The sequence below is a fragment of the Monodelphis domestica genome, chromosome 5 (assembly GCF_027887165.1).
Source record: "Monodelphis domestica isolate mMonDom1 chromosome 5, mMonDom1.pri, whole genome shotgun sequence".
Lineage (NCBI taxonomy): Eukaryota > Metazoa > Chordata > Mammalia > Didelphimorphia > Didelphidae > Monodelphis > Monodelphis domestica.
Genome location: NC_077231.1, coordinates 19,630,135 through 19,655,518, shown reverse-complemented (window position 1 = coordinate 19,655,518; position 25,384 = coordinate 19,630,135). Strand labels below are relative to the sequence as shown.

Below are 25,384 nucleotides of genomic sequence, written 5' to 3'. Positions count from 1 at the left end.
GCCTCCTTAGAGACTGTTTTTTTCTTAAGAGCCTGTCATCTCCTTATATAGGGAATTTTCTCCTATGTCACCTCCCCTAAGTTCTTCCATCTACCAATCACAGTAGACGTTTTTCAAAGGACAGACCATTCTTAGTCCACACCTAAGAAGGTGTACATTTTTGAGTAATTCATACCAGGAAAGCTCTGAGTAAGTTTCTCAGCTCCTTGTTCCTTGTAAATTCACAAGTTGCTTGACCTTTATAGGTACATATCTTAAGAACTTTTTGCCTTATTATAAGTATGGGTTTAAGTACTTTTCATTGTTCAGAAAAGAGTTTACAACTTTATCTTCTCCTAGAGCAGACTTAAGTGGGTGAAGTAGAGTTCTCACATTCCTGATCTAAGTAGAGTTCACTGCCTAAATGGGGAATGGTCTTAATCCAATCTTATGAAGTAGGGTCTGGGAATTTTTAAGGTTCACAGACAATCATTAAAAACTATGTTGCCCAATTATATGGCAATAAATATGGCAATCTAGATGATATGGATGAATATTTACAAAAAAATATAAATTGCCTAGATTAACAGAAGAAGAAATAGAATTCTTAAATAATCCCATGTCAGAAAAAGAAATTGAACCGGCCATCAAAGAACTCCCTAAGAAAATAAATCACAGGGTCTGATGGATTCACAAGTGAATTCTATCAAACTTTCAAAGAACAGCTAGTCCCATACTACACAAACTATTTGACATAATAAGCAAAGAGGGAGTTCTACCAAATTCCTTTTATGACACAAATATGGTACTGATTCTAAAGCCAGGCTGGTCAAAAACAGAGAATGAAAACTAGACCAATCTCCTTAATGAACATAGATGCAAACATCTTAAATAGAATACTAGAAAAAAAGACCCAGCAAGTCATCACGACGGTTATTCACTATGATCAGGTGGGATTTATAATAGGAATGCAAGGATGGTTCAGTATTAGGAAAACCATCCACAAATTTGACCACATCAACAAGCAAAACAAGAAAAATCACATGATTATCTCAATAGATGCAGAAAAAGCCTTTGACAAAATACAACACTCATTCCATATTGAAAACACTAGAAAGTATAGGAATCGAAGGGTCTTTCCTAAAATTAGGAAACAGTATTCATCTAAAACCATCAGTCAACATCATCTGCACTGGGCATAAACTAGATGCATTCCCAATAAAATCAGCAGTGAAACAATGATGCCCACCACTATTATTTAACATCGTACTACAAACACTAGTAGTAGCAATTAGAGAAGAAAAAGAAATTGAAGGTATTAACCAAGGTATCACTCTTTGCAGATGATATGATGGTCTACGTAAAGAATACTAGAGAATTAATTAAAAAGCTAGTGGTAATAATTAACAACTTTAGCAAAGTTGCAGGATACAAAATAAACCCACATAAGTCATCAGCATTTCTATATATTTCCAACACATCTCAGGAGCAAATAAATTAGAAAGAGAAATTCCATTTAAATCACTCTAGACAACATTAATGCATTGTTGGTGGAGTTGTGAATTGATCCAACTATTCTGGAGGGCAATTTGGAATTATACCCAAAGGGCACTAAAAGACTGTCTGCCCTTTGATCCAGCCATAGCACTGCTGGGTTTGTATCTCAAGGAGATAATAAGGAAAAATATATATACAAGAATATTCATGGCTGCACTCTTTGTGGTGGCCAAAAATTGGAAAATGAGGGGATGCCCTTCAATTGGGGAATGGCTGAACAAATTGTGGTATATGTTGGTGATGGAATACTATTGTGCTCAAAGGAATAATAAAGTGGAGGAATTCCATGGGAACTGGAACAATCTCCACGTGATGCAGAGCCAAAGGAGCAGAACAAGGAGAACATTATGCACAGAGACTGATATACTGTAGTACAATTGAATATAATGGACTTCTCCATTAATGGCAATGCATTGATATTGAATAACTTGGAAGAATCAAGGAGCAAAACTGCTATTCACATTCAGAGGTAAAACTGTGCAAGTAGAAACACAGAAAGAAAAACAACTTCTTGAATACATGGGTTGAGAGGATATAGCTTGGAATGTAGACTCTAAATGAATATCCTAATGCAAACACCAACAATATGGAAATAGGTTCTGATCAAGGACAAAAGTAATACCCAATGAAATAGTGTGTTGGCTGCGGGAAGAGTGGTTGGAGGGGAGGGAGGGAAATAATGCAATTATTGTAACCAAGGAATAATGTTCTAAAATGACTAAATAAATTAATTTAAATCAATAAAAAATGAATAAAAAAATAAAATCACCCTAGACAATATAAAACACTTGGGAATCTATCTGCCGTGACAAATACAGGAACTATATGAACACAACTACAAAACACTTTCCACACAATTAAAACTAGATCTAAACAATTGGAAAAACATTAACTGCTCATTGGATAGGATGAGCAAACATAATAAAAATGCCCATCCTACCCAAACGTATTCACTTATTTAGTGCCATACCCATTGAACTACCAAAAACCTTTTTTACTGAATTAGAAGAAAACATAACAAAGTTCATTTGGAAGAACAAACAATCAAGGATATCCAGGGAAATGATGATAAAAAATTTAAAAGGAAGGTGGCCTTGCAGTCCCAGATCTCAAACTATACTAAAAAGCAGTGTTCATCAAAACAATATATTACTGACTACGAGACAGAAAGGAGGATCAGTGGAATAGACTTGGGGTAAGTGATCTCAGCAAGGCTGTATATGACAAGCCCAAAGATCCTGTCTTTTGGGACAAAAATCCAATATTTGTTAAAAACTGCTGGGAAAATTGGAAGGCAGTGTGGGTGAGATTAGGTTTAGATCAACATCTCACACCCTCCACCAAGATGAACTCAGAATGGATGAATGAGTTGAACATAAAGAAGGAAACTATAAATAAATTAGGTGAACACATAATAGTATACATTTCAGACCTTTGGGAAAGGAAAGATTTTAAAACCAAGGAAGACTTAGGAAAAGTCACAAACGGTAAAATAAATAATTTTGATTAAATTTTTGATCAAATAAAAAAGTTTTTTTACAAACAAAACCATTGTAACCAAAATTAGAAGGAAGGCAAGTTTCCAATGGGGAAACAATCTTCATAACAAAAACCTCTGACAAAGTTCTAAGTATTCAAATTTACAAAGAACTAAATCAATTGTACAAAAAATCAAGCCATTCTCCAATTGATAAATGGGTAAGGGACATGAATAGGCAATTTTCAGTCAAAAAAATCAAAACTATTAATAAGCACATGAAAAAGTGTTCTAAATCTCTTATAATCAGAGATGAAAATCAAAACAACTCTGAGGTATCACCTCACTCCTAGCAGATTGGTTAACATGATAGCAATGGAATGTAATGAATGCTGGAGGGCATGTGGCAAAGTCGGGACATTAAATTATTGCTGGTGGAGTTGTGAATTAATCCAACCATTCTGGAGGGCAATTTGGAACTATGCCCAAAGGGCAGTAAAAGACTGTCTGCCCTTTGATCCAGACATAGTACTGCTAGGTTTGTACCCCAAAGAGATAATAAGGAAAAAGACATGTACAAAAATATTCATAGCAGCACTCTTTGTGGTGGCAAATAATTGGAAAATAAGGGGATGCCCTTCAATTGGGGAATGGCTGAACAAATTGTGGTATATCTTGGTGATGGAATTCCATTGTGCTCAAAGGAATAATAAAGTGGAGGAATTCCATGGGAACTGGAACAACTTCCAGGAAGTGATGCAGAACAAAAGAAGCAGAACCAGGAGAACATTGTACACAGAGACTGATACAATATGATACAGTCTAATGTAATGGACTTCTACATTAGTGGCAATGCAGTGATCATGAACAACCTGGAGGGATCTATGAGAAAGAATACTATCCACATTCAGAGGAACAACTGTGGGAGTAGAAACACCGAAGAAGGGCAACTGCTTGATTACCTGGGTTGAGGAGATATGATTGGGGATATAGACCCTAAATAAACATTCTAGTGCAACCATCAAGAGCATGGAAAGAAGTTCTGATCAAGGACACATGTAATACCCAGTGGACTTGGACATCGGCCAAGGGAAGGGTGGTGGGAGGGGAGGAAGGAATAGAATATGATTTTTTAACCAAGGAATAATGTTTCAAATTGACCAAATAAAATGATCATTTCCTGGGGGGAAAAAGAGTAATTCATATATAAGAAATGACCAATAAAAGGTAATGAGACTTTCAGTTATACAAGGATGATGGATTCTAGGCAGTCTGGCATTGTAGAAAGATGAGATAAGAAAATTAATTATAGGTATATTAATATATTCTAAAGTAGTCATGATACCAAATCTATAATCAAGAAAAGAGACAGGTCCTTAATAATTGGCTGCCACACAAAGCCAAGCCCTAAATACCATACAGTCAAAACTCTAGAGCTCTGGGGACAATGTCTCTGAGAGAATCACTGCCAAAGATGATTCTCCCAAGAATAATAGAACTTAGGGACTTATATACCATTTGGGGAATTAAGTATATACAGATATCTACAAGTAGGCTTGGGAAAGAGGCTGTAGCCTGAGGTTTGTATATGAGGATATAAAAGAATGGTTCAGTCTGGGTTTGATCAGTCTTGGAGAGATCGCTGATATAATAGGAGAAACTTCTAAGACAAAAAGAGTACCAAAGATTTGATTATATTCACTATTCTCCCTAAACTAGGATCATTAGGTATCTTAAGGTTTATTAGACAAAGTCATTCTGGAACTTCCCTCAAGGCTAATTCCCAAGGGACAAAGGTAAACTTATGGTTTTCAGAAATCAAGTCAACAAATGTGTATATTACTTGATAGGATAAAAATAGAATAATTAACGTGTTATAAAATGTAGGAGAAAAGGTAAGGGGAAATGATTCAGAAGTGGAAGGGGCAGAAGATGAAGAAGGAGGAAGAGGAATAGGGAGGGAGAAAGAGAAGGGAAGAAAGGAAGGAAGAAACAGAGAAAGAGAGTGAAAGAGAGAAAGGAAGAAAGGAATCGAGAAAAAGAATGGAAGGAGGGAAGAAGGAATTGTAGATGGAGAAAGAAGATAGGGAAGAGGAAATAGGAAAGGAAAGAGGCAAAGAAAGCCTTGTGTATAAATAATGTAACATAAAGAATTTTTACATATAAATACACAAAAAAGGCCGATAAAACCAAGGATCAAATATACAACCTGTAGAATTCTAACAAAGTTCAGAATATATTTATTCAAATGTTCCATACTTCCAGTAATTAGAACTTAAAATGGCCACTGTTTAGTGTGTTTACAGTAAAGGCTAAAAATCTTTAACATGTAGGATGATTGTTAATATTCTCTTTTCAGTTTGAGAGGTTCCTCCTTTCGATTTTAGCTTACATGTGGAAATAACCAGTGTAGATTTTATATTAATTGATGCTTAAGAGCATGGCATGGGAATGTTTTTATAGCTCTTCAGTGAAGTCATTTCTTGAAATAAAATGGACAGAAATGAGAAATATATTTTGAAACTTTAACTGTAAACCACCAAACAAAAGGAAATTACTTTATGTCAAAACACATTAACAATTGACAGTTCTAAAAAGTGGTCCCTGAGAGTAAGCAAGACAAGCATTCTATGCCAATGAGGTACAATAACATATCTTGCTTCAGGTCACAGGCATGAAAATATCCAATTTTACTACACAATCACAAACTTGAAAGCTTTTCCAGGTTTTGGCTTGCCTTAGTTTATATTGTACTTAGGAATCTATCTACCGAGACAAACACAGGAACTATATGAACACAACTACAAAACACTCTCCACACAATTAAAACTAGACTTGGGCAATTGGAAAAACATTAACTGCTCATGGGTAGGACAAACCAATATAATAAAAATGAACATCCTACCCAAACTGATCTACCTATTTAGTGCCATACCCATTGAACTTCCAAAAAAAATTTTTTTTTTACTGAATTAGAAAAAACATAACAAAGTTCATTTGGAAGGACACAGGATCAAGGATATCTAGGGAAATAATGAAAAAAAAAATACAAAGGAAGGGGGCCTTGAAGTACCAGATCTCAAACTATACTATAAAGCAGTGGTCATCAAAACAATTTGGTACTGGCTAAGAGACAGAAAGGAGGATCAGTGGAACAGACTTGGGGTAAGTGACCTCAGCAAGACAGTCTATTAAAAACCCAAACACCCCAGCTTTTGGGACAAAAATCCACTATTTGACAAAAACTGCTGGGAAAACTGGAAGACAGTGTGGGAGAGACTAGGTCTGGATCAACACCTCACACCCTACACCAAGATAAACTCAGAATGGGTGAATGAGTTGAACATAAAGAAGGAAACTATAAGTAAATTAGGTGAACACAGAATAGTATACATGTCAGACCTTTGGGAAGGGAAAGACTTTAAAACTAAGCAAGACTTAGAAAGAGTCACAAAATGTAAAATCAATAATTTTGATTACATCAAATTAAAAAGTTTTGTACAAACAAAACCAATGTAACTAAAATCAGAAGGGAAGCAACAAATTGGGAAACAATCTTCATAATAAAAAACTCTGACAAAGGTCTAATTACTCAAATTTATGAAGAGCTAAATCAATTGTACAAAAAATCAAGCCATTCTCCAATTGAAAAATGGGCAAGGAGCATGAATAGGCAGTTTTCAGATAAAGAAATCAAAACTATTAATAAGAACATGGAAAAGTGTTCTAAATCTCTTATAATCAGAGAGATGCAAATCAAAACAACTCTAAGGTATCACCTCACAACCAGCAGACTGGCCAACATGACAGCAAAGGAAAGTAATGAATGCTGGAGGGGATGTGGCAAAGTAGGGACATTAATTCATTGCTGGTAGAGTTGTGAATTGATCCAGCCATTCTGGAGGGCAATTTGGAACTATGCCCAAAGGGCAATAAAGGACTGTCTGCCCTTTGATCCAGCCATAGCACTGCTGGGTTTGTACCCCAAAGAGATAATAAGGAAAAAGACTTGTACAAGAATATTCATAGTTGCATTCTTTGTGGTGGCAAACAATTGGAAAATGAGGGGATGCCCTTCAATTGGGGAATGGCTGAACAAATTGTGGTATACCTTGGTGATGCAATACTATTGTGCTAAAAGTAGTAAATAAGTGGAGGAATTCCATGGAGACTGGAATGACCTCCAGGAAGTGATGCAGAGTGAAAGGAGCAGAACCAGGAAAACATTGTACACAGAGACTGATACACTGTGGTACAATCGAACTTAATGGAATTCTCCATTACTGTCAATGCAATGTCAATGCAATGTCCCTGAACAATCTGCAAGGATCTAGGAGAAAAAACACTATCTTCAAGCAGAGGACAAACTGTGGGAGTAAAAACACCGAGAAAACACAACTGCTTGACTACAGGGTTTGAGGGGATATGATTGAGGAGAGATTCTAAATGAACACCCTAATGCAAATACTAACAACATGGAAATGGGTTCGGATCAAGGACACACGTGATATCCCGTGGAATCAGGTATCGGCTATGGGAGGGTTGGGGGGAAGGGGTAGCAGACAGAAAAGAAAATGATTTTTGTTTCCAATGAATAATGTTTGAAAATGACCAAATTAAAAAATGTTTAAAAGTAAAAAAAAAAATTATACTTAACATTTTTGTTTTTTCTTGTTTAAAAATCCCTTTTGTCTAATGATAGAAGCTGAGAGTGCCCAGCATGGCTCTTAATCTTTTTTTTTTTTAATTGTTCTTTGTTGTTGGTGGGGTTGTTCGCTGATGATACTAACATGATGGGAGCTGTGCAGACGATTATTTAAGCATGGCCCCAAAGCCATAATTGTATTGAAGTCAAAGGGATAATATTCATCTAAAAGAAATAGAAAATTATATGTAATAATCTGATGTAGAAATAGCAACCTACTCCATTTTCCTGAAACATGACAGCACAAATAAAGGCATTGAGTTTTGGGTCAACAGATCTCAGGAATATATCTTTCACTAAGAGAACAATGATACCTTATAACCACAAAGATGCCTGTCGTGATTAAGTGTGGACTTTAATAGTGCCACAAAGGAAGTAGTAGCAGGAGAACAATATGCAAGAAAAAAAAATACTAAAAAGTAGCCAAAGTTGGATAAATTGCAATGACTAAACTTTCCTTCAGGCAAACCATGATGAAATGCATCTTTCTTCTTAAAGACATGGGGAACTACAGATGAAAAATATTTATATTTTGTCAGATGGAGTCACTGTGGCGATTGATTTTTAATAACTTTGTTGTTGATTTTGTTGCATTGTTAACATTCTATGAGGGTTATATTCAATAAAAATCTATAATGTAAAAACAAAAGGTTTTTTGACAGTCATCAAATATTTATTAAGTGAATATGTGCCACCTACAATTCTAAGTGATGGAGATACAAAGAAAAAGGGAAAATGCAGCCTTCCCTCAAAGAGTTTACATTTGAATGGGGAAAGAATGCAGATAGATAGCTAGGAAAAATGCTGACTTAAAAAAGTCTTTGTAATGAAAGCAATCACAACTAAATCTACATAAATTTCTTATCAGAAAAGGTAGCTTGAATTTCAAAGAAAAGTATTAGCTAATGGTGGCTATAACTAGCATTTATATAGCACTTTAGATGTTTGCATAGCACTTTCTACACATATTAGATCTTCCAGACAAGTCTAAGAAGAGTTGCAATTATTATTCCCAATTTACAGTTGAGAAAGCTGAGGGAGTGGTTGTGCCTCTCACAGGATCATGGAACTGGCAAGTAGCTGTGATGGCAGACATAAATCTTCATGACTCCAAGCCTAATGGCTTAACTCCTATACACAATACTAACTTCTGTCCTACACTGCTTATGTAAGAAATAGCAAAGAACCAAAATATATTTTATCAATTACTCAACAATTTTAGTTCCTGGGATATCACATTATAATAAAGTCTTTTGAATGCTGTTGGCCTTAACAACAAATGATAATAATTTGGACTATGTTCCTCTTTGGTTTTTCCTCAGAAAACAGTTTGGAGTTTAGAGAGAATAATGCTTATATCTGGATTTGAAATATTAGACAAAATCACCAAATGGTCATTTTTTAAAGGATGATAGTATTTTTTTCTTATACTACTCCAGATATTAAGGGTACAAGTAATATTTAGGGTGTAATGGATAGGCAGGTACCCTCAAGTCAGGGAGACCTGGGTTCAATTCCTACCTCTGAAACATACTATGTCATCAGGGACAAATCTCTGAACTTCTCAGTATTATTAGTATCTGCAAAAATTGCAGAGAAGTTGCTGTAACATTAGTAAAGGAAATTTCCTCACCTAGGACTTCCCTATACCAACGATCACATATCTAAACTCTATTAATAGCTATATTGACATGGGCACTGTACCCCCAGAAACCCAGGCCAACTATTATCAGGGAAACTCCCTTGCCTTTGCATCCTTGTGATTCTTAACCTAGAAACACCCAATGACCCCACCCAGGGTCCTGAGATGTTTACCCTCTTTTGTCCTCTAGATTTAAGGTGGACAAAGAGATGAATCCTTATGCCTCCAGGCAGACCCCAGTACCACCCCACCCCACCAAATTCAGGTGGGACTAACATTCTGGTCAAGTCCACACCAGGACATAGCATCTAAACAGTATATAAACCCCAGAACTGATGTCCTCTGTGGGACAGCCTTCCCATCCATGCTGTCCTCCCAAGGAACTGCTCCCCATCTTGCTGTCCCACCTTGCTATCCTCCCAGCCATTCTCAACATTACTTTCTAAATTAATAAATCTCTTTTTGTTTTTAAGCTAAGTTTGGAGTCATTGCATGCTTGCAAAAGGCATCCTTCCCGAACCCAAAACGGTATCCTTCCACACCCATAACATATATGACTTAAATAAATTTGATTTTTGAGCTTGTCAGAGAACTGTCTTGAGGATTTTAGTAAGAAAATAACAGGACAGGGCAGCTAGGGAGCAAGGTAGATAGAGTACTAGGACTATATATGGGAGTTATACGGGTTTAAATCTGGTTTTAGACCCTGTCTAGCTGTATTCAAGTCATTTAATCCCAATTACCTAGCCCTTGCCATTCTTTCTTCTTAGAACTGATACTAAGACAGAAGGTTAGGGTTTAAAAATTAATGAAAGAAAAGAAAAATGATAAGGAAATATTTATTTTATTTTTACATTGTTTGATAGGAATTTCTTTTCATTCCATTTTTATTTAAAGTTTTAAATAAATTTTTATATTCATGCATATCATGCATTTAGAATAATTTAAAAAACCCTACATGTTTGAAACTCTGGGTCTTAAAAAAATGGGAGATGGGTAAGTCTAACCAAAATCAGAAGATTATTGGCTAGAAGGAAGCACAGAGTGTGTTTAGTCCAATTCTCTTGTTTTATAGATGAGAAAAATTAGATTCACAGAATTAAATGACTTGTGCTGAAACTCAAAAAACTAATTTTTGACAAAGTTTTCTATGGTTCTGATCCATAGTACTCATTCCATTATGACATTAGATCCAACTTCTCAAAGTGACAATTCCCACTTATTCCTTCATGGGGACATAATTTGTTGTTGAAATATTAGCCATCTACTTTGAGTTTTCTAACATTTATCACTCTGGGTTATAGATGTCAAATTATTTAAATGTAGGTGCTTTACTCTTATTACTGCGTAACAGACAAAATCAAATTAAATTCCTCTTTAAATCACTGCTCAAACATAGCAGTGGATGATTAAGATAGATGTGCTGGCACTCAAGAGTAAATTATACCAATTTTTTTATCTGTTCTTTCTGCACTTATGATCCTCAACACCCCAAAATAGGTGAGTTACTTCATAAAAGTATGAATGGAGGCTTTATATAAGAAAATTACTATTTACTAAGTTCAGTCCAAATTGATATTAAGTACCATAAAAACAAATGGCAAAACATCTTTGATTTTAGAAGGGAGATTTCCTAAAGGGATTATTGCTTGGTCTAATGGTGTCAATGTGACATGGGCATTGTACCCCCAGAAACCCAGGTGAACTATCAGGGAAACTCCCTAGCTCCTTTGCATCCTCCTGACTCTGAACCTAGAAACACTCAATGACCCCCCCCCCCCCAGGGTCCTGAAATGTTTATTCTCTTTGATTGTCCTCTAGATTTAAGATGGTCAAAGAAATGAATCTTTATGCCTCCAGGCAGGCCCCAGTCAGATGACCACCTCACCCCACCAAATACCTGAGGGACTAGCACGCTAGGTCACATCCACACCATGACATAGCATCTGTTGTAAAGAGTATAAAATCCCCATAACTGATGCATCTGGGGGACAGCTTTTCCATCCATGCTGTCCTCATGGGGAACAGCCTTTCCATTCATACTGTCCTCCCAAGGAACTGCTCCCCATCGTGCTGTTCCACCTTGCTATCCTCTTGGCCATTCTCAACATTACTTTCTAAATTAATAACTTTTCTCTTTTTGTTTTTAAGCTGTTTTGGAGTCTTGCATTCTTTCAAAAGGTATCCTTCCCGAACCCCAGGGGTACACATCTGAACTCCATAACAAATGCACATACATAACTAAATGGGAACCCTATTTCCAGTCTGTAGCATTCCTAAAGCACAGAATGAGAGACAGATTTGAATTGTGAATTACAAATTATATCCTAACTAACCTCTGAGTTAGATGACTTAACTTCAAATTCTGCCTCTGATTAATACTAACTGTGTGACACTGAAAAAAGTATTTAGCCTCTTATTGCCCTCAAGAAACTCTCTAAGATTAAGTTGTAGAATAGTTGCAAATGGTAGAGACCTTTAATCATCAGGAGTTTCCAACACCAATGTAATTAGAGGCTGGAACTAAAAAGACAGAACATTCACAGGTCTGCTATGTCACTCCCCTGCTTTAATCCCCTGAAAGGCTCCCTATTTTCTTTAGATAAAAATATAAACTTTCATCATGATACTTAAAGATGCCCACAGTCTGGTTCCCACCTGCTTATCTAGATTGATTTCATATTAATTCTTTACATGCATTTTATATTGTCCTAACAAAGCTCAACTATGAGCTATTCCCAAACTTGACTCTCCATTTTTAGCTCCAGGATTTTGTAAGTGCTGTCCCATGGGCCCCCTGTCTTAGAATCCTTCACTTCCTTCCAAATTACACTTGTCATATCCTATGTAAAGCTTTTATGAATCCTACTCAGTCAATAGTATTCTCTCCTCAGATTATTGTGCCTTTACTTCCCTAGGTATATGCTGTATTCCATCTATAAACGATGTACACCTTTGGGCAGAGCTTGTTTCATTTTTGCTTCTGTGTCCCCAAAACATAGCATCATACCTTGCTCATAATAGGTGTTTAATTAAAACTACATGTAATATTCTTGCTGGGGTACATAGTATATGTAGCTCTGAAACATTCACCCCTAAACTGAGACAAACTCTCACAAATATACACAGCTTCCTTGAGAAGAGAGGGCATAAACAGAATGGGGAAGAAAAAGAAATAAGCATTATGTAGTATTATTTATATAGTTTATATAGTATTTGTTTTGTGCAGACACTGGGCTAAACATTTTGACAGATATTTCATTTGTACAATGGTAACAAGATATAAATGTAGAGAATCAATGTGGTCAATATGACTCAGGGCTTCAAAGTCCTTTATCGCCTAGTGGAATTCCCCAAAAAGCTAACTCTCAGTCTCCAGGTAGAACTCTCTCTTGAGTTCATAGCTCGCTTTTCTCTGCAGCCAGAGCTTATGCTCCTTGAAATTACTGTTAAGTTTGTTACTGTCTCTATCATTCTCTGAAAGGCATGTTTCTGATCCCTCAAATGTGTATCAGACTCTCTTGAATTTACTCTCCAACTACTGGATGGAATGTGTCCTGCTAGGAAACTCTCTACATAACTAGGAAACATGTCAGTGGTTGGAGAGAGAAAATCTGCTTTCTGCACAAGGGATAAAGATCTACATTCTTCCCTGACTGCTGACTCTGGACAGAAATGCCTACTGTCTCTAACACCACTATTTAAGGAAGTGATCCATTTTTTTTTTCCATCTAATGACTACTCCTTTCGAACTTTATCAGAGAGGTATTCATTATTCTTAAAGGGAAAACATATTGCCATCATTTTAATACATTAACATCTCATCATATATTGTAACTAAGCCAACTGAAGTAGAAGGGGAGAGTTCAAATGTCACTGCCTCACACTTTCTCAATAGTTAAACATTTGCTGGAATCAATAAATTAATTATGGTACTTAAAAAAAACAGTTCATAAACAATTCAGTAATTATCCTCTTTCTCCAAAGATAATAATAAGTCTATCATGATGGTAGGACCTGGACATTATACTTATTTCCAAAATCATAATTATGAATTTGTTGAAATGAATTTATTATTATCCAGCAGATATCATTTGGTTAAATGTTTTTCATAGATTATTATTTCTCTTGGTGCATGCAAAGAACCTCCCCATACCAAAGTTTTTTTTTTTTAAATATAAGGGGAAATAAAATAAAATCAGAGAGGAAATCTGATCCCTAAAGGGTTCCAAGAAAACATGGATTCCTCTCTACAGTGATTAGGGACCTGAGATTGACTAGAAATTACCAACTCATCCTCCAAGAAAGAAACCCAACTGCCTTGCCTTGATGTTTGTGATAGTAAGCACCCATTGGGGCCAGAGGTGTTTGCCCTCTCTCTTTTCTATTAAGAACCTCTTGTCTAGACACATCCTCAATGACTGAAGTCAGTCTGTAAGGGAGAAATTCCTCTGGATCTCTATAACCTAGAAGGCACACAAACTGAAGGTGTGAATGAAAAAAAAAAGCCAATGGATTCTGTAAAATACGGGGTATTCTAAATTTCCTTAAAATGAGCCCCTATTAAATATAACAGTCAAAATACCTGGGCATACTCTCACGAGGATAAACAAGTTAGTTTAAAGAGGAATCCAAAAAGGCAGAAAATCTCAAAGAGGAATAGGTCTCCCTTGAAAAGAATTCATTAACACAAAGTCAATTCCTGGTTTTTGTTTGTTTTTGCCATTGGGCAAGACTTTATCTTTGTACCTCAAGTCCACAAGTATCTCAGACAAACTATTTGGAATCCTGCCACAATGAGGCAAACAGTGTCTAGTTCTGCTCAAAAGTTTTTTATTTATTCATTTTTTTGTTGTTTTAATGGATATGGATAATTGCCCATAGTATACTCTAGATGAATTGCTGGGCAACAGTATACTAGAGATGCAAAAACCATAATACTCATATTCATTTTCATATCCGTCATGGGTACAGTAATACAATAATAGAATAGATATCAGTGTGTTTTGACCATGCAGAATTTATCTCAAAGTAACAAATCTGACATATAACACAACACAAGACTGGCTAATTACAATCTGGAGCAAAAGCAAAATAAATAAATAAATACATAGAGCTCATCCTTTCTTCCATAAATCCCTGTAGCATAGAGCATCTAAAAAGATAGTACTGGATGGAAAATCTCACAAGTGGGTCCCTAAAAATGTGCACCCCTGGGCTTTTCTCCAACTCAGCATTCAGAGGTTTACAGGTTACATCTCCAGAGGAATGATTTCTCTCATGTTTAAAGATATAATACATGGATCTGCATTCCTCTTACTCTAACTTGCTAGTGTCTATTGACAGACCTCCTATTAAATGTCAGTCAGTATCATCTGCGAGGTGGCTCCAGGGGTAAAGAACTAGGCTTGCTGATAGGAGATCCTGGCTTCAGATCTGATCTCCTAGTTGCTTGACCCTGGGCAAGTCACTTAACTGCCTAGTCTTTTAATCTCTCTTATGCCTTAAAACAATAATACATAGTATTGATTCTAAGATAGAAGTTAAGGGTTTAAAAAAAAACAGTCAGTAGATCTAACTAAAAGGCATTTGCTAAGAGCAAGAGCAGGAAGTATAGTTATAAAACATATTGACCCCTCTCAATAAATCTAGAATTAATTCTACCACAAATGCATAGAACACTAGAAAAAGTAGGTACAAACCTAAAGCATAATGTTAGTGAGGCACTTGGACAGAGAACATATGTGGACAGGATTATTCCCTCTAGTAGTTCAGAGCTTCAACCTTCTTTCTCTCCTAGAAGAATCCCCCTAAAGCTCCCATTCTTCTTTCCAAGGGTTGTTCTTTCTTGAGTTCTCTGTGCCCTTATCTCTGTATAATACTCTCTTAAACTGGCTGTCCAAATTCTGCATAGGGACATAGTTAAGTACCTCTGTTGCTAGATGTCATGGCCAATAGTGGAAAAGAAAGAGAAATTCATCTCCAGATTTCCCCCAAAAATGTAAAAAGCAGAAAATATATACACAGATGTAGATATAGATATCTAGAAATACAGCTATATATATCCCATGTATATATAAATACTATCTATCTATCTATCTAAAACAACCTGTGCCTTGTTTTCCTAATCTCTAAAATAAGGGGGGGGGTGAATTAGATTACTTCTCAACTCCCTTCACTTCCAGATTTATGGTCATATTATTTTATTCAGTCATTTTCAGTCACATCCAACTCTTGGTGATCCCATTTGGGGTTTTCTTAGGGTTTGATCATAAAAATTTCTGGATTTTTCTTGGTAAAGACTCTAGAACTATTTGTCATTTCCTTCTTCAGATAATTTACAGATGAGGAAATGGAAGCCAACAGCATTAAGAGTCTTGCCCAGGATTACACAATCAATAAGTGTCTGAAGCCAGATTTGAACTCAAGAAGAAGAATCTTCCTGACTCCATAGCCTAGAAGTCTATCCATTGGTTCACAAAGCTGCCAATGATCATATCATACCATTAGACATAGTACCTGGATCAGTATGATTATAGATTTATCCAAGTATTGAAGATTTTGAGTTGTTTGTTCCCACAAGGAAAGCTTCCTAAACCATGATTTACACTGATAACTATGCTGTTATCAGTCATTATCTAGAATTATGTGGAATGATGGTGACCAGAATGGGGATTTACAGATGTGACTGAAAACAACAAACAGAAGGAAGGTAGAAGTTACTCAGTTCTGGCATGTATAAATATAGAAAAGTGACTTCCAGTCAAGAGGGCAGCTTAGAGGCAGCAAAAGTTCAGACCTCTGAAAACCCTTCCTTACCGATCACAAACTAAATGCTCCTAGGGCACCGAAATTCAAACTGAACAAAAGGACAGACCCGGGGAATCCTCCTTCTGGACTCGCATCAAAAGGTACGCCCCCCAAAAATCATAATCCTAGATCACTCAGATCTAAGGGGAAGGCAGAAGGAAGGTCCCAGGACCCATTCTCCACCCCCCAAACCAGAGCAATGAGCCCACAGCAGCAGCCAGAACCTAAGGGCCAGCAAAAGGGCCTCAGGGGCGACTATTCTGAAAGGCTCATCTTGAAAGCAACCTGAGCCAGTCTCAGGGGCGCCCAACACAGATGGCAGGGAAACAGAGAGAGACAGGGGAGCATGTAGCCCCCTGGCTTGGTCCTTCCATTTGAGTCTCACGGGAGGTTCCTGCTTCAGGGCACATTCAGTCCAATGCAGCTGAACCTAAACCCATCAGGAGCCCTCAGAGCTTCTGAAAGGACAGAAACCTCAGGGCCGGCAAAGGGTTTGCTACGAAGGGTGAAAGGCTTACCTTGAAAGTAACCTGGGCCAGTCTCAGTGTATCCAACACAGACTGCAAAGGAGGTTTTTTTTTTGTTATGGGGCTCATCCAGCCCAACCCAGCTGAACTTAATCCCATAAGGATCCCTCAGAGCTCAGGGAGGCCATTACCATTCCCCCTTAGAGTACAGGGTCTTCTGAAAGAACAGAAACCTCAGGGATGGCAAAGGCACTGAGGTACCTTTCGGACAGTGCTGTGCCAGGCTCAGAGCATGGAAGTAAGGCAGCGGAGAAGCAACTGGAGGGAACTGAGAGCAGTAGCACCTGAAATGCTGGCAGGCAGGAGAGAGCAGACCCTGGGCTTCCCCAGGAAGACAGAGCAGCTGCAGAAAATGGACAAATTTCCCGCGGCTAAAGCCTCGGACCATCAGACAGATACACTAAGAGCCAGTCCTCCTCACTCAGATAGAGATGGCAAACAGTACAGAAGTACAAAAGCCTCCAAACACCAAGAAAAGCAAGAAGAAGGGGGTGACTTTGGATACATTTTATGGTGCAAAAATACAAAATACAGAGGAGATAGAAGAGGAAACACAAGCAAATAATCTGAAACGTTCCAAGGGAAATGAAAACTCTCCATAAACTCTTGAAGAATTTAAATCAGAAATGATCAAAAAGATGGAAGCCTTCTGGCAGGAAAAGTGGGAAATAATTCAAAAGGAACTCAACAATATGAAGCACAAAAAAAAAAAAACACAACTACGGAAACAGCTTGGATAATTGGAAGACAGTGTGGGAGAGATTAGGAATTGATCAACACCTCACACCCTACACCAAGATAAATTCAAAATGGGTGAATGACTTGAATATAAAGAAGGAAACTATAAGTAAATTAGGCAAACACAGAATAGTATACAAGTCAGACCTTTGGGAAGGGAAAGACTTTAAAACCAAGCAAGACATAGAAAGAATCACAAAATGTAAAATAAATAATTTTGACTATATCAAATTAAAAAGCTTTTGTACAAACAAAACCAATGTAACTAAAATCAGAAGAGAAGCAACAAATTGTGAAACAATCTTCACAAAAACCTCTGACAAAGGTCTAATTACTCAAATTTACAAAGAGCTAAATCTATTGTACAAAAAATCAAACCATTCTCCAATTGATAAAAGGGCAAGGGACATGAATAGGCAATTTTCAGATAAAGAAATCAAGACTATTAATAAGCACATGAAAAAGTGTTCTAGATCTCTTATAATCAGAGAGATGCAAATCAAAACAACTCTGAGGTATCACCTCATACCAGCAGATTGGCTAACATGACAGCAAAGGAAAGTAGTGAATGCTGGAGGGCATGTGGCAAAGTAGGGACATTAATTCATTGATGATGGGGTTGTGAATTGATCCAAACATTCTGGAGGGCAATTTGGAACTATGCCCAAAGGGCAATAAAAGACTGTCTGCCTTTTGATCCAGCCATAGCACTACTGGATTTGTAACCCAAAGAGAAAATAAGGAAAAAGACTTGTACAAGAATATTCATAGCTGCACTCTTTGTGGTGGCCAAAAATTGGAAAATGAGGGGATGCCCATTAATTGGGGAATGGCTGAACAAATTGTGGTATATGTTGGTGATGGAATCACTATTTTGCTAAAAGGAATAATAAAGTGGAGGAATTCCATGGAGACTGGAACAACCTCCAGGAAGTGATGCAGAGCGAAAGGAGCAGAACCAGGAAAACTTTGTACACAGGGACTGATACACTGTGGTACAATCGAATGTAATGGAATTCTCCATTAGTGTCAGTGCAATGTCCCTGAACAATTTTCAGGAAGAAAAAACACTATCCACAAGCAGAGAACAAACTGTGGGAGTAATACACAGAGGAAAAGCAACTGCTTGACTACAGTGATTGAGGGGACATGACTGAGGAGAGACTCTAAATGAACATTCTAATGCAAATACCAACAACATGGAAATGGGTTCAAATAAAGAACATGTAGCAGTCCAGCCCATAGGTATTATAAAGAGGCAAGGTTTGTGAATGGGCACATGGCCATTCTGCGCATGGCACTCACCTGAGGATAAAAACTCCACCTTCACCTTGTCGTAATTTGCAATTATCCAATGGCAATACACTATGTAACTCATCTATATATATTGAGGCATTATGTAACTTATCAATATGTATTGAGTTCATTTGCATATCAAGAGAATAAATTGGAAAGCTGTGGCCAGCTCCTCCCTCTTCTGCTTCCCCTCTGCTTCTCCCTCTTCTTCTTTTTCTTCTTCTTCTTCTTCTTCTTCTTCTTCTTCTTCTTCTTCTTCTTCTTCTTCTTCTTCTTCTTCTTCTTCTTCTTCTTCTTCTTCTTCTTCTTCTTCTTCTTCTTCTTCTTCTTCTTCTTCTTCTTCTTCTTCTTCTTCTTCTTCTTCTTCTTCTTCTTGGACAAGTTACAGGTTTGCTAACTCCAACTTTCTCTCTTCTCTCTATCTTCACCTGAGCCTGGCCTTTGGCCAGGCGTCTCTCTTTCTTTTCCAATGCTAATACATAGCATTCTCTAATTCTATTAGTCTCTATTCATTCTCCCAGCTGAGCTATATCATCCTCTGACCAGTGTAGTGTTAAACGGGATCTCTGGGCGGAAAATAGCCTTTCAGTGAAGTCCATTGATCAGAGCATGGCTGCGGCTCCCAAATATTAATAATAATTGATTACTGACTCATTATTGACATCTCAAAGCTTGGTGCCTTCACGCCCTTCACGGGATCCAAAACTTCTTATCCCTTTTCTATTTTCCTACAATAAAGCTTCTCACTGGCGGGAGGCTTTAGAACACATGTGAAACCCATTGGAATTGTCCATCAGCTATTGGGGGTGGGGAATGAAAATGATCTTTGTCTCCAATGAATAATGTTTTGAAATGACCAAATAAAATATTGTTTAAAATTTTTTTAAATAAATCTAGAAAAGTATTCTTTGTCTTTTGGCTCCAGCCAAAAAAATTGAAAAATCTGGCATTATATATGCCTGTTGATTTCAAGAATATAAAAGTACATTCTTTCTACTTTCCTCATACATATATCAGAAAATTTTATGATTAAAGGTTCTCAAAGAGAACCTCAATGATCCTCAATGATCTCAAAGATCCTCATTCCTAAAAAGTCATGTCTGTCAATGCAAGTTACTACTTTAAATGATACAAAACTTTGCTGTAGAAAAAAAAGAGTAAATTAAGGATATGTGTTTCAAATTTAGAGAAAAGAAATAAATACAAGCTGTCATAAAGGTAAGATATATTGCTGATAAGACATTGAAAATTCATTTGTTTGAGAAATTTGGTTCAGTGTTAAAGTAGTTTTTTTTTTAGCATTCAGAAATTAGATTACAAAAATACAATATCTAGCTCTTACATATATATATATATACATATATATATGTATATCACACATATACATGTATATATGTGATTCAGGTAGCATAGATAATAACTTTCCTCCCTTTGCTCTGACTGGTGGCTTTCTTCTAAAATCTCCATTTTATGGAAAACATCTAGGTCAGCCACATCTTTTTCATTCCTATCCAGGCTCCACTCTTGGCTTTCCTCACTCTTGAAGTTTGGTACAACGTTGGATTTCTTTACACTGGAAGTGTGGTCTGTCTCTGTGGCTGCTTTCTCTGATCAGCTCCTTCCCCCAAACTCCAATTTTTAGGAAAATATCATTGTTCTTCAGTTTCCACTCTTTTTTGAAAGGTGGAGTTATTTGTTTACTGCATTAAAATACACAGTAGACACAGTAGATTCCCTCCCTCCATTACAGAAGGCACTATTTGACAAGAATATATATATATATATATATACATATATATATACACATATACACACACATACATATGTGTATAAACTATGTCTTACTTGTTTCTATTTATCAATTCCTCTGGAGGTAGACATACACAAGTATAGTTTTCAAAGAATATTTCTGCTACTGTATATAACGTTCCCTTGCTTACTAGATGTGTGAACCTGGGCAAGTCCCTTAGCCTCTGTTTGTCTCAGTTTTTTTGTCTGTTAAATGGGGATCATAAGAGCACTTGCCTCCCATGATTGTTGTGAGGATTAAATGAGATAATGATTATAAAATGCTTAGCACAGTGCCTGGCATAAAGTAAGTGCTATATAAGTATATCTCCATAATAATAATAATAATAGTCAATATCTAAAATATGACTTTGTTGAGGGAAGAACACTAGGAGCTAGGGATGTCAGGAAATGCCTCATTTGGAAAATGGCATTTGTGCTGAGCCTTACATTCTGAGAAAGGGTGGTAATTGAGAAGGAGGTTATTCAAGGCATCAGGACAACTCAGAGAAAGCCCAGAGGCAGTAATTGGAATGCAGAATGAGGGATAGTATGAAGAATGGCAAGGGAGCCAATGTCACTAATCTGAGATTATATAGAATGAAGTAAAATGTAAAAAGACTGAAAAGTAGAAAAGGTCCTAATTGTGAAAGTCAGTTAGAGGATTTTATGTTTGATCCAAGAGGTAATAGGGAGCCATTATAGTTCAGTGAGTCTAGGAGGAAGGACATGATTAGATCTGACCTTTAGAAAAAGTTACTTTGACAGCTGAGCAAAGGTTGGATTGGAATGGGGGAGAGAAGAGAGGAAAATCAATGAGAAGGCTATTGTACTGGTTGAGAGAAAGAGTGGTTAGATCCTGAATTAGGATAGTGCCTATGAAAAAGGTAAGAGGGATTAGGTCTAATTTAGCTGTAGATAGAGCTAACTTGGATTTTAACAGTAGAGAGCACAGGAAAAAAAGAAATAAGGAGGAAAAGGAGAAAGAGGGGGAAGTGAAGGGACGGAGGGAAAGATAATGGGAAAGTGAAAGAGAAGTAGACAAGATGATAGTTCAAACTTGTGGAGTGGCAGGATGCAAAGAGTTATATTTAATTATCTGAAGTCAGTAGTAGAAATTTTCCTTTGGTGAGCCCCAGGGAATTGTGCTGGGTCTTGTACTAATTAGGATGTTTATCAATGATTTGACTGAAGTCAAGTACGGCATGCATATCAAAGAAGCAAATGACACCACATTTGGTAAAATAACTAGCATGTTGAATGACAGAGGAAAGTTTGAAAAAAGTCTTAAATGAGATAAGAGGAAATTATACAGAAATAAATATAGCCATCTATTTGGGTTCAAAAACGTGACTTCATAATGAGGAATGTTATGACCAAATAGCAGTTTGTCTAAAAATAATGTGAATATTTAGAGAAATAATAATAACTAGCATTTTATAGTGCAATAGTTTGCAAAATAATTTACATAAGTTAACTCAGTTGATCTTCACAACAACCTCCTGCTCTTATTAGACTCATTTTACAGATGAAGAAACTGAGACACACAAAGGTCAAGAGACTAGCCCAGGGTCACACAGCTAGTAATTATCTGAGGCAAGATGCAAATTCATGTCTTTCTTATTCCAAAGTACCTTGCTCTATCCATTTACTCTTTCATCTTGAATTCAATTATTTTCTAGATATGTCCAACCCTTCATGGTTAGATGCCACAGAGTAGGTGGCAATGCCTTAACCGTATGTGTGTTATAAAGGCCACTAGGACCTCTTCCATCCTTATCAAGGGGAGTGCTAACCTTCTCTCCTTATGACCCCATTTGGCATTTTCTTGGCAAAGATACTGGAGTAGTTTTCCATTTCCTTCTCCAGCTAATTTTACAGATGAGGAAACTGAAGCAAACAGTTTTGAGTGATTTCCTCAGGGTTAAAGGGTGTATGGGGTGCTCAGGGAGGGGTAGTATCTCTGTTATGGAGGGCTTGTTTTCATGCCCTCCTAGGGCAGCTCTCCAGCCTCTGATCCACACCTGACACCCAGCTCTCACTTGTGGCTCCCAGTAGCTGCTAGCATGTGGCAGCGGCCACACCTTAGGCAATGGCTTCGACAGGCCGGCCAAACCTTGTGAAGATAGCCATCGGGTCGTCATTGACCCCTGGTGAACCAGGGCTTTGCTCACCCAGCATGTGAAGACTGCTTCGGCAGAACAGGCGGAAGAAACCAACAAGAAGGTTCAACGGCTGAGAGGGCGACGCAGCAAAGCACTGTGGAGTGCTTAGGGCATGTTGGAGCACAAAGGACAACACGGCTATCCAATGCAGCTGAGGAAGTCTCCAGGTGTAACGACTTTTCATGCCAATGGACCCAGGCTTCCAATGCCGAGAGAGTGGGACTGTTTCTGTGCATCAACTTTTCCACTTAAATCTCCTTCACACACAAGTATCTTTGTGCACACTCATCTATCCTAACCCCGTCCACCCTCTTCAAGACCTGGGGCGATGGGGGAGTGGCGATGCAACAGGTGGAGGTGACCACTGACAGTTGTAGTCACGATCCTGCACGTAGGCGGCCCACAGACCAGTGGTTGCTCGGCCCTGTGGGCAGCAGGGACGTTTGGCATCATCCTCGGCAACTGAGCAGCCCTCTCTAGTACAGCACTGCTCACCCTAATCAAGGGAGGGGACTAGAAAAGGTGTCCCAAACATTGCCTGCCCTATAAACACCTGGTCAGCACACCACGGCTGGCAGGTCATCCCTTTAAACAGTTGAAATCAAATTAAAAATACAAAGAAACTCCTACTAGGAGCATGGAACATCAGAACATTACTTGATAGAGAGAATACCCCAAGACCTGAGAGAAGAACAGCTCTAATCGGTAAAGAACTGGCGCAATATAACGTCAACATCTCAGCCTTAAGTGAAACATGCTTACCAGAAGAGGGATCACTCAGTGAACCCACCACTGGATACACCTTCTTCTGGAAAGGTAGAGCCTCAAATGAAGACAGAATCCACGGTGTTGGCCTGGCCATCAAGACCAGTTTGCTCAAACAGCTGCCAGACTTGCCTGTGGGCATCAGCGAGAGGCTCATGAAGATCCATTTGCCTCTCAGCAAAGACCGGTATGCCACAATCATCAGCGCATATGCCCCAACACTGACCAGCACAGAGGAGACCATCGAGCAGTTCTACTCTGACCTGAGTGCCATCCTGCACTCAGTGCCCACAAATGACAAGCTGATACTACTGGGAGACTTCAACGCCCGTCTTGTCCAGGACCATGAAAGATGGAAAGGAGTGCTCGGCAAACACGGCGTGGGCAAAATGAACAACAACGGCCTACTGCTACTCAGCAAATGCTCAGAGTTTGAACTCACCATCACGAACACTGTGTTCAGAATGGCGAACAAATATAAAACAACGTGGATGCACCCACAATCAAAACAGTGGCATCTCATTGACTACATCATTGTAAGCCGGTGAGACATCAAGGATGTAAAGATCACCAGAGCCATGAGAGGAGCTGAATGCTGGACAGACCACCGATTGGTTAGAGGGACTCTTCAAATGCTCATTGCGCCTCGCCATACAAAACGTGCCCAGACAGCGCATTTTACAACGTGAGTCGTCTTAGAGATCCATCTTATTTGCAAACATTCCAGTCCTGCTGAACGACAAGCTGTCTGCCAAGGGACCACTCACTGGAAATTCAACCGAGAAATGGAACCAGTTCAGAGACGCAGTGAAGGAAACATCAAAGGCAGTCCTAGGCCCAAAACAACGCAACCACCAGGACTGGTTTGACGAGAACAACACTGCTATTGAAGACCTATTGAGCAAGAAGAACAAAGCCTTTATGGAGTGGCAAAATAACCCAAACTCTGCTCCTAAAAAGGACAGATTCAAGTCTCTCCAAGCCACGGCACAGCGTGAGATCAGGAAGATGCAAGACCGATGGTGGGAAAAAAAGGCAGAAGAAATCCAGTGGTTTGCTGATACAAAAAACTACAAACAATTTTTCAGTGCCCTCAAGACTGTCTATGGGCTATTAAAACCCACCACCACTCCCTTGCTTTCCTCTGATGGTGACACTCTCATAAAAGATAATAAAGGCATTAGCAACAGGTGGAAAAAACACTTCAGTCAGCTTCTCAACCAACCCTCTTCAGTCGACCAAAGCACCCTTGCCCAGATCCCCCAAAACCGCACCATTGAACAACTTGATGTCCCTCCTTCAATAGAGGAAGTCCAAAAAGCCATTAAACAAATGAGTGCAGGCAAGGCACCCGGTAAAGATGGGATTCCCAACCGAGGTGTACAAGGCCTTAAATGGAAAGGTGTTCCAGGCATTCCACATAGTGCTGACCAGCATATGGGAAGAGGAAGACATGCCCCCAGAACTCAGAGATGCCTCCATCATAGCCCTATACAAGAACAAAGGGTCAGGAGCAGCCTGTGACAACTACAGAGGCATCTCACTACTCTCCACTGCTGGAAAGATCCTTGCCTATGTTATACTCAACAGACTCCTGTCATCTGTTTCAGAGCAGAACCTGCCTGAATCACAATGTGGCTTCTGACCAGATCGCAGCACCATTGACATGGTCTTCACGGTGAGGCAAATGCAGGAAAAATGCCTTGAGCAGAACCTGAGTCTCTACATTGTCTTCATAGACCTGACAATGGTGTTCGACACAGTGAACAGGGACTCATTGTGGGTGATCCTCAGCAAGCTCGGTTGCCCAGAAAAATTCGTCAAACTGATCCAGCTCTTTCATGTCGACATGACGGGGGAAGTCCTATCTGGTGGAGAGACTTCCGATAGCTTCAACATCTCCAATGGCATGAAACAAGGCTGTGTCCTCGCTCC

General features: G+C 38.3%; 1 protein-coding gene and 1 non-coding gene across 5 annotated transcripts in view; both read right to left on the bottom strand.

Annotated features, from left to right (window-relative positions):
• TAFA2 (TAFA chemokine like family member 2) overlaps positions 1-25,384 on the bottom strand; it is a 594,521-nt gene that overhangs the window by 68,362 nt on the left and 500,775 nt on the right. The gene's annotated exons all lie outside the window — the stretch shown is intronic.
• LOC130454832 (U6atac minor spliceosomal RNA) lies at positions 22,210-22,333 on the bottom strand. Its single transcript, XR_008912627.1, has one exon. It is a non-coding gene; the product is annotated as a U6atac minor spliceosomal RNA (small nuclear RNA).